Source organism: Hyalella azteca, unplaced genomic scaffold, assembly GCF_000764305.2.
Source record: "Hyalella azteca isolate HAZT.00-mixed unplaced genomic scaffold, Hazt_2.0.2 contig11760, whole genome shotgun sequence".
NCBI lineage: Eukaryota > Metazoa > Arthropoda > Malacostraca > Amphipoda > Hyalellidae > Hyalella > Hyalella azteca.
In genome coordinates, this window is record NW_025941745.1 from 248919 (window position 1) to 258001 (window position 9083).

The window sequence follows — 9083 nt, forward strand, 5'->3', positions numbered from 1 at the left end:
TTTGCTCGTTTGATACCTGGGGCATTTATTTCATCTTCTCATTACACGTTATATCATTTTTCTTCAGATTTCACAAGTTATAAGTATTAGTGATAAGGACGGTCTAGGGAGGCCAGCTGCGTGACATAGTCGTTTCAACCCTTCCACACATGTTACGTCTCAGCTCGAGGTCACGTTGGCGTAGGTTAGGCATTGGATAGTTCATGGTAATAAGTCATCATATATATAAAATATAAAGGTATCGATGACATGGCAGTTCCTAAAAAATACCCGCATAAATAGAAAATTTCCACCGGGGCCGAAATGTTCTATGTCCAGGTCGAAAGAAAATGTAAAAATGTTCCTACATATGTAAGCCCACAAAATATAAGTCCGAATATTCCAAGCGTCTCTATAAATATCGCGCAAGACTCGGTAAATGGATTTTAATTCCCTCATGAGATGCATTGGAAACTGGGTAATTCTAGAATGATTATTATGTGACAAAACATTGTTGATCTTTTCGAATTATGACATCCTATTTTATTCTAACATTACCACGAGACGTAAGTGCAGGCTACCTAGGTACGTTTACAATTTTCCGAACATGCCTTATTTTAAAATTCATGAGTAATAAAATAATATATTTTGAAACGTTCACTACATCGTGTCGAGTGCTCTTTCTCAGTACTTGAAGCTCTAAGCACTTATATCGTATTGGCTACTATGCCCTCTAGCATGATAACGCTCGGAAAGTAATAGGTAGTGAATTGTGGACATGGGCTGTGCTGTCCTCTAGCATGCATCCTATCCAGACATCCAGCTCATGCATATTTTCATGTCACCTCCAATAGCACACGAGATGAAATATCAACACTGGGTAAAAACTCGAGAATTCCCTTCATCTGCATTCCAGTTTTAGTCGGATGGCCGAATTGCGTAGCTGTAACAGGCTTTCATTGAGAATTTCAAGATTCTTTGTGTGACTAGAGTCGTTGCAATCGTAACTTGCAAAATACGTACTTTTTGTAAAATACTACGCGTTTGGTAAGCAAATAGGTACCGTGGAAATGTGCTTTATACTAACTTCTAGCTTTACGAAAAACCGCCTAACAATTGTTTAATTGTCGAAAATGCGCGCCCTGTACGGCCGGGGTAGTATGTACGTAACTATATATAGGCCGCACGTTTTCGAGGCAAACTGTAGTCAAGGCAAAGCTATAAAAACGACGCCGCAACCTCGAACTTTCGAAGTCCTCAGTACCACCTGAGCTTCGATCAGTTTCGGTTGTCTCTTCTTCAGTTCAAGATCTTTAAAATCGGAACGCCATCAATGTTGAAATTTTTGAAGTTTGAACGTTGGACCTCGAATGATTAGACTCGAAGTGAACTATAGCAGAACTGCTTCACGATTTCAGCCTGCAACTATACAAGAGCTGCCAGCTCCACGTCTTAAACTTGGTTGTCAGTAGACTCGTTTCAGGCTCAGCAACAGAGGGTGTGGACAGATCGTCTTGAGACGCCAAAATCTCCCTTCCTAGAATTTGAAGAAATTTGAGGTCGGTAACTATTATCGCGTTAACATTGAAAAGGCTAGAGGTTTTGATAGCTAGCGATTCGTACGTGGGGAACGCGGAGACAAATGGTAATATTTGTCATATAGATTGGTCATTGACTCGAGATGACGTACAGCTTTGTCAAGCTACGCAGATTTTTCAATTGTGCGTTAGAGTGAAATTTCGTGGCGCATCATTTAGAAAAGAGATTGTTCCACTTAACGGTGATCATCTAAATTTTCTTGTCGAAAATAGCATAGTGCCGTAGTGATCACCAGGCTCTATTTTGTCTTAACACTGCTTGGATAACTGAACATTAAAAGTAGAACGATCGCCATACTTTAACATTAGCCTTTACTTGTTCCCTGCCGCACCGGCGTACAATCAAGGCAGCATTTGCAGGCAGAAAAGTTTGAACTTGACTTTCTGGAATATTTCACTTTACCATGGAAGATCTCGTCAAGTACAGACTCCAAGAAAAGTGAAAATCTTGACTGTTTTTTCGGTTAACTCGTGAGCAAGAATAACAGGGGGATCTTGAAAATCCGCCGACAGTGGTGAAGAACCTGCATTGATGATAGGACTTCGTTTTCCTATTATTAGTATGCGTCACCTTTTTTGAAATTAGGCGACGTAAGCTGACTCGCCTAAGAAGTAACCACATGCGGCGCTTTTTCAAGTTCATCTTCTGGCTCTGCCCACAATTTTGAGCACTTCGGTAGGCTTTAATCTGAGCAGCCGGTTGAAGTATCTATTCAAGCTCCATGTATAGGAATTTAATTATTGCTTTGATACAATTCGGTATATTGACTTGATGACCTACACGCATGCATTTCTAACCGCAAGAATCTCAGCGTAGTCCCGTTAGTTGAAGTAGCGTATGATCATCACCAGATTTTACGCTATGCGTTTTAAATATTGAAGGTTGGACGAAAGTTTCATTGCTTGCGCTCGGAACTCCCACGCGTTGGTGTAGCATTGGAAGAACGTGATACTACTATGAAAACTGCTATTATCAGCTAATCTGAAGTTCATTTAGACGGTATCTGGTATTATTCGCGTGCTCCTGCACTTACCATATGCACTTACACGTGCTGATCCCGGCAACGTAGCAACCTGTTACTCGCCGAGCCTCCTAGCAGTGAACTAGGCCTAGTCTTGGTCGACAAGATTTTCTCTCTCCTACCGTAGTCCTAGAGGAACTTGGAAAAGTAACAAGTAACTTCATCAGAATGTTCATTTTATTTAGAAAAATCAGTCTTGATAATCGTATATGCATACACTCTGAGAAATGAGAGGGGGTAGCTCTTCACATCTATGTACTTTCATCAGCATATCCACAGTTCCGTGCATTTTAATGCAGCATTTATAAGGCTCAGAGGCTTGCAGCTCAGCACTGCCAGTGTCCACGCCGGTGTTTCGGCGCCATACTTGGTCGCCCAGAAAGATGACTAGCATTAAAGTTATCCTGGTGCTAAACTTGGCACAGGAGCAGCAGCACTCTTAGTATGCTGGCAGGTACTGGACGGGAGAAGAGCGTGGAAAATATGGAGGTGAAGGGCCGTCGCTAGGAGCCCGGATGCCGGTAGTGGAATATAGAGGGTGAGGAGGCATCGTCGACACCCTACCATTATGGTAGACGATGTTCATCATTCCTATTGGAATCCCTGGTAATCGAATAGGTGGTGGGACCGAGAAGCGCGTGGGTCCGTCGTGAGACACTAGATAGGGGGGTGGTAGATAATTTGTACTTTAGAGGAATAGCGAGCGACGGAACAGGCGCTGCGGCCGGCCCGCCAAGGAGAAATTAAGTCTCCGGTTCGCTCTATGGAGACAAGTTTGAGAATTTGTTGACGACGCATTGATGACCACATGTCGAGAACATCACAGGCTCGGGGCTACTCACCTGAATGTTCAGGTGAGTGGAATATCGGGACGCTTTATTGCGTCTGGGGCCATGGTAGCTGGACTGTTGTGGCATGAATTTATTTTCTGCGGGTATTTATGTACAACTAGCAGAACGCGCTACGATATTATCCGACCAGCCTGCTTCATTTCTGCTGGCCTGATTTGCAACGTTCACACTTCCAGAATCTCCACGCATGGGAATAACAAGAGCCTGCTTGTTGATCAACGTTGTTTCCATCACCATTGTTTTCTCGTACACGGTTCGTTGAGCTGTCATGTACTGGTACGGCGTAAATTAGTATGGCGATTGCTAGCGTTTTGGTGGTTCGTAGAGTAGGTTTTAGGACGATCCCCCTCCACAACCTGCCGTGGCCTCACGAGACCCACGACCAGTCGGTACCCCGCGGGTTCCACGACCATTACCGTTTGCCGACATTTCACTATTTATCCACTCTGATGCACGACCTGGAACCTTTGGTTATCACTGTGGTGATCTGCATTACTTGTGCATACGGAAAATCATAACTAGATAAAAATTTTCATTTGTATTTGTACATTAATAAAAACCAATCCACCTGTGATTTGGCATAGGCATTACTTGCATACATCATTGACAAGCAGAAGAACTTATGATATTCAAATTTAGCCGGACAACACCCATCAAATTACACTCCTCGAATTAATTTAGGCATACCTACAAGTTTTTATATGCGCCAAATATTTGCTGCGTCTACAGCTCCAAAAGCAGTTGGCGCATATATGTATACTTGATGAGCTTGGTGTAAGACGCATTCACGTGCTCATCAAAATGGGTCTTATTGCCCGAAGTGTAGCCGCAGTAGGTGCATTTGTGTACTGGCGTCAGTTTAGCGATTTCAAAGGATGATATAATATCGGTACGAATATTGGAACTTTGTATTTAAGAATAGACTATATTTTTATAAACTGTATCTTTTTGAATGTGCTAGTTCTCTAATCATGATGCCTATGCTAAATTCTCGTTTACAGCTGACATAGTGCGAAGAATGGCGGACCGCAGCACACCAGATAACAATGGCCCACAGCTCAAATTCGGTTACATCCATCCTCATTGACGTCTAGGTGGCAACTAGTGTTCAAAGCGCGCGGTCTCGAGCTATCGCTTACAAACGTAGTGTGAACGGTTGTGCGCGGTGAGGCACTGCAGCAAACGACTCGAAGCGCATGTCGTTGCCACTAGTGTAAACGGGCCTTAAGAGACATGAGTAAAGGCAATTATTTTCACGTTACTCACTGTACATCTGGCGTCATCGGTTAGTCATTGAAGCGAATCTCAGGCACGACTCTTTTGACGATACTAAGGTCATCCTTTATACCATCGTCATCCTTCCTTATAACATAAAATTTCATATAATTAGTATCAATATTTCCATCCCTGGAATGGAAATAAAATTATTTACTTTGTTAATGATTCATCCATTGTCTCCGACTTAACGTTGCTAAAAAAACATTGAAAGCATTTAAATTGATTTTCACTAGAGAATTTAAATTGAACTCACTGGAACGTCCTGAAGAGCCAGCTTCAATTTGCCGTTTTCCTCCTTCAGCCGGCTAGTTTCCCTCATTGCATCTGCCAGCAGAAATTCATCGTTTTCCTGCCTCAGCCGGGTAAGTTCCGTCATTGCATCCGCCAGCTGAAATTCATACGAGAGAATGTACGGTTTAGTAATTGGTTCTACTTAATTACGCAATATGTCGATCCCTGGGTTTCAAAACCCTGGTTTTATAGAAAGCAACCACGATTATAGGGGTTTGGGGCGTGGTGACTCTGGGAAGAAAGATGAGGTGCTGTTTGCGAACTCGCTTCTCTTCCATAGGTTGGGCCGTCCAGACACTCTCATATCGAGACTAAACAAAAAATATTGGAAAATTCTCAAGTCCGAATACAAGCACGGATGGTTGCGATCTATTCCTACTGAATCCCGTATCAAATTTCATATCAAATCGTTGCACATGAACACAAGATTATTTCTTAAAATAACTTAAGTGAGCATTATCTTTTTGCTCTTTCTGAGACGCAATATTATTATCGAAAAACCTAAGCTGTGAGCATTAAACAACTACCCTCATATGCGATACTTGAGCAGGCCTGTGATGATGATTCCAAGGTGACACTCCAGCGTGGCCAAGGAATTTCAGGCCATACCCTGAAATTATAACAATGCGCTTGGATGTTCACCGGCATGCAAGCACTCAGTTATGTGGAAGCTATTTTCGGGCCGTCTCGCTCTACGTTTCAGTTAAGCCCCCAGATCGTAGTCTGAGGGCAGAGTGGCTCAGTGGTAACAGTTCAGAGTACCAAGATTGGAGGAGAGTTGTGGGTTCCATCTCACCTACCTACAGCAGTTCTCGGCGAGGTGGCCGGGCTGTTACCGAAAAATATAGGGAGAGACTAACTCCATTCGCAGCTGTGTTGTTAGAGGATTTTCCCGGCCCAATGTGTCGATTTGGGCCCTTTTCAAATTGAGTTGTCCGAGGAAATAATATAAAGTAAAATATGGCTTTAAACCTAATGTAAATTTTGAGTACCGCACATTTTTGAGGCAGATTAGACTGTAGTTGAGACAAAGCTATTAAAACGACGCAGGAACTTTGAAGTCCTCAGTGCCGCGGCTGTGTTTCGATCGACTTCGGTTGTCTCTTCTTTTTCAGTTCAAGATCTTTGAAATCAAAACGCTAGCAATGTTGGAATATTTGAAGTTAGAACGCTGGACCTTGAATCATTAGGCTCGAAGTGAACTAGGTTAGTTTCAATAATATTGGAACTTGTGATTGGGAGGCAATAACAGCAGTTCGCTCTGCGATTTTATCGGCTGCTGGAGTCGTTAACCGAGAAATTGTGTGTGAACCTTTACGTCTCGAGCATGAAAGTGCTGGGAATTTGTTGAGAATATTTGTAGGATGAACGTAACACAGCTCGACTGCATGAGATTTGTACGGTCGAAGTTACAGTGCCAGTAAAATTAGTTTCTTGAGGGCGATTCTGCACTCTAGTCTAGGTTCCACCGGACGACATTGTGACTAAAATCGTCAGCTCTCGTAGGTTGCTACTTGATAGTTAGTTTATCTAGTCTGTAGAATATCCCGACGATGGCGCAACTGCTGTCATTTATACCAATCATGCTCACCGGTGTTAGGTTTATTAATGATATACGAGCTTCATAGTCATAGCTCAATGATAATATAATGGGTATAAATGATCAACGTTCGTCGGTAGGATTCCTCAGCCCTGGTAAATAAATGTAATCTGGTCGTCACTCGTCAGGTCGTTAATAATCCCGTGAAACGAATGAAATTCGTAGTCTTGATAATCAGGATACATCCTCACCCATATACTTCACATTAGAATGCAAGATGTCGGTCGTCTCTTGTCTTGTATTCACATTTGAATTGACAAGTGATGACTGCTCGACACTATGCCGCTAATAACGTTCTCTTGAATGTAAGCATTTGACAACATGCAGTGATAGACAGGATGATATTTTTGCTACAAAGCTGCTCGACTATTCATGAGAGAACTGCTTCAAGAACTGACTTCTGCCTTCAGCTGTACAAGAGGTGCCAGCTCCACAATCTTATTATCTTAAAGTTATCAGTCTCGTTTCAGGCTCAGTAACAGGGGGTGTGGACAGGTCGTCTGAAGAGCGTCAATCTCCCTTCAATATGACTAGAGGTTTGATAGCTAGCGATTCGTACGTGAACGAGTTTGCCTAGGGAATGCGGCGAAAAATGGAAATATTCGTCATGGAGCTTGGTGAGGTCAAGATGACCTACAGCATTGTCAAGCTACGCAGATTTTGCGATTGTTCCTTAAAGCGAAATTTCGTGGCTTGGAATCCTTAAGAACATGGATCACTCGAGTCAAAGGTGCTCCTCTAAATCTTCCTGTCGAAAATAGCTTAGTGCTGAACTTATCACCAGGCTCTATTGTTTTACAGTTAAGGCCCGTTCACACTAGAGGCAACACACGAGAATCAAGTGCCTCAAAGCGCGTGCAGAGACGCTTTGCAGCCTCTGCATGCGCTTCTTGACCGATTGACGAGCTAGCGATTGACAGGGGGGTGTCATGCAACACAAGCGCGGCGCTTAGTAGACAGCTATTAAAGAATTGATATCACTTGTATGCTTAAATCGCAAATTAACTAAGAATTGAAATTAAATTAAAAATTCAAATCAAATTGAAAATTTAAATCAAATTAAAAATCTAAATTAATTAAATAAATTCAATTCGTTCTATGGTTTCAATGTATTAATTTGTGACTTCTGATTTGTGATACTAGATTCTACGAACTGACGATGGAGCTGGTCTCCGAAACGTTTTCTATAAAGATATGAATTTTTTGGACTATTCTTTGCTTTTAAATTCTTAGTTAGTAAATAGCTGTCTGTGGTCTAGTAAGGTTGATTGTGTACGCTGGTTCGGCACAACAAATGTTGACTAACACCACTCTCGTTTGGAGTCTCTCTAGTAGAGCGCCTAATTGATCTTTATAGAGAACACGAATGCCTATGGAGTGTTCGGTCAAAGGAGTACAAAAATCGAAATGCATATAATGCAAGTTATTTTTACATGACGTGTTTAGTTTATGTGATTGTAGCAACACCTGACAATTTATGCATTACCGTTTAGCGATTTCAAAGGATGACACAATATCGGTACGAATATTGGAACTTTTTATTTAAGAATAGACTATATTTTTTATAAACTATCTTTTTGAATGTGCTAGTTCTCTAATTATGATGCCTATGCCAAATTCTCGTTTACCACTGGTATAGTGCGAAGAATGACGGACCGCAGCACACCCGAGAACAATGGCCCACAGCTCATATTCGGTTACATCCATCCTCATTGACGTCTAGGTGGCAACTAGTGTTCAAAGCGCGCGGTCTCAAACTACCGAGTACAAAAGTAGTGTGAACGGTTGTGCGCGGTGAGGCACTGCAGCAAACGACTCAAAGCGCATGTCGTTGCCACTAGTGTAAACGGGCCCTTATACGGTTTTCAGTTACGATCTGCAAGTAATGTATAACTCGCTGTAGGTTAGCGCTTAATGTGGCATTGACCGTTATTTAGAATTTAGAGCGTAGTCATAGTGAAGTTGGTATAACTTTAATTTTCTGTAAGTCTGAAGCGAAAATGTGCGCTCTGAAAACGGTTGTAACTACCTTGAATGTAGAAATTCCTCATAAGTTACGACGGGGCTGTTTTTTGGCCTGTTCTGCCAGCCAATTTGGTTTTTTTTCTCTTCGCTCCATCTGGCAACCCTGTCAGGAACTTCCATATATAGTCCTGAGAGACAGCTCATCAGTTACATCATGTTCTCATCGAAGCCGCGTTATGCCGATTACTTCTACTTCGAGAGCGTCACAATTCTTGGCTGGGACCTGAGGTAACTAGGACGATATCTTTCGAATGAATGATGGGTATCGACTAACTAGGCAGCATAGTGCAACTATCTCGTCGTAATTCGTTGCATATTTTAAGTGGATTCTCCCCTCTGCGAAGGCATTCAAGATAGTCGTGTTGTACAATCGGCTATAATCTGAAGGTGAATAATTAATAGGTGAAGGTTGTTAGCAGGAGCATGAGGCGTTGCTAGG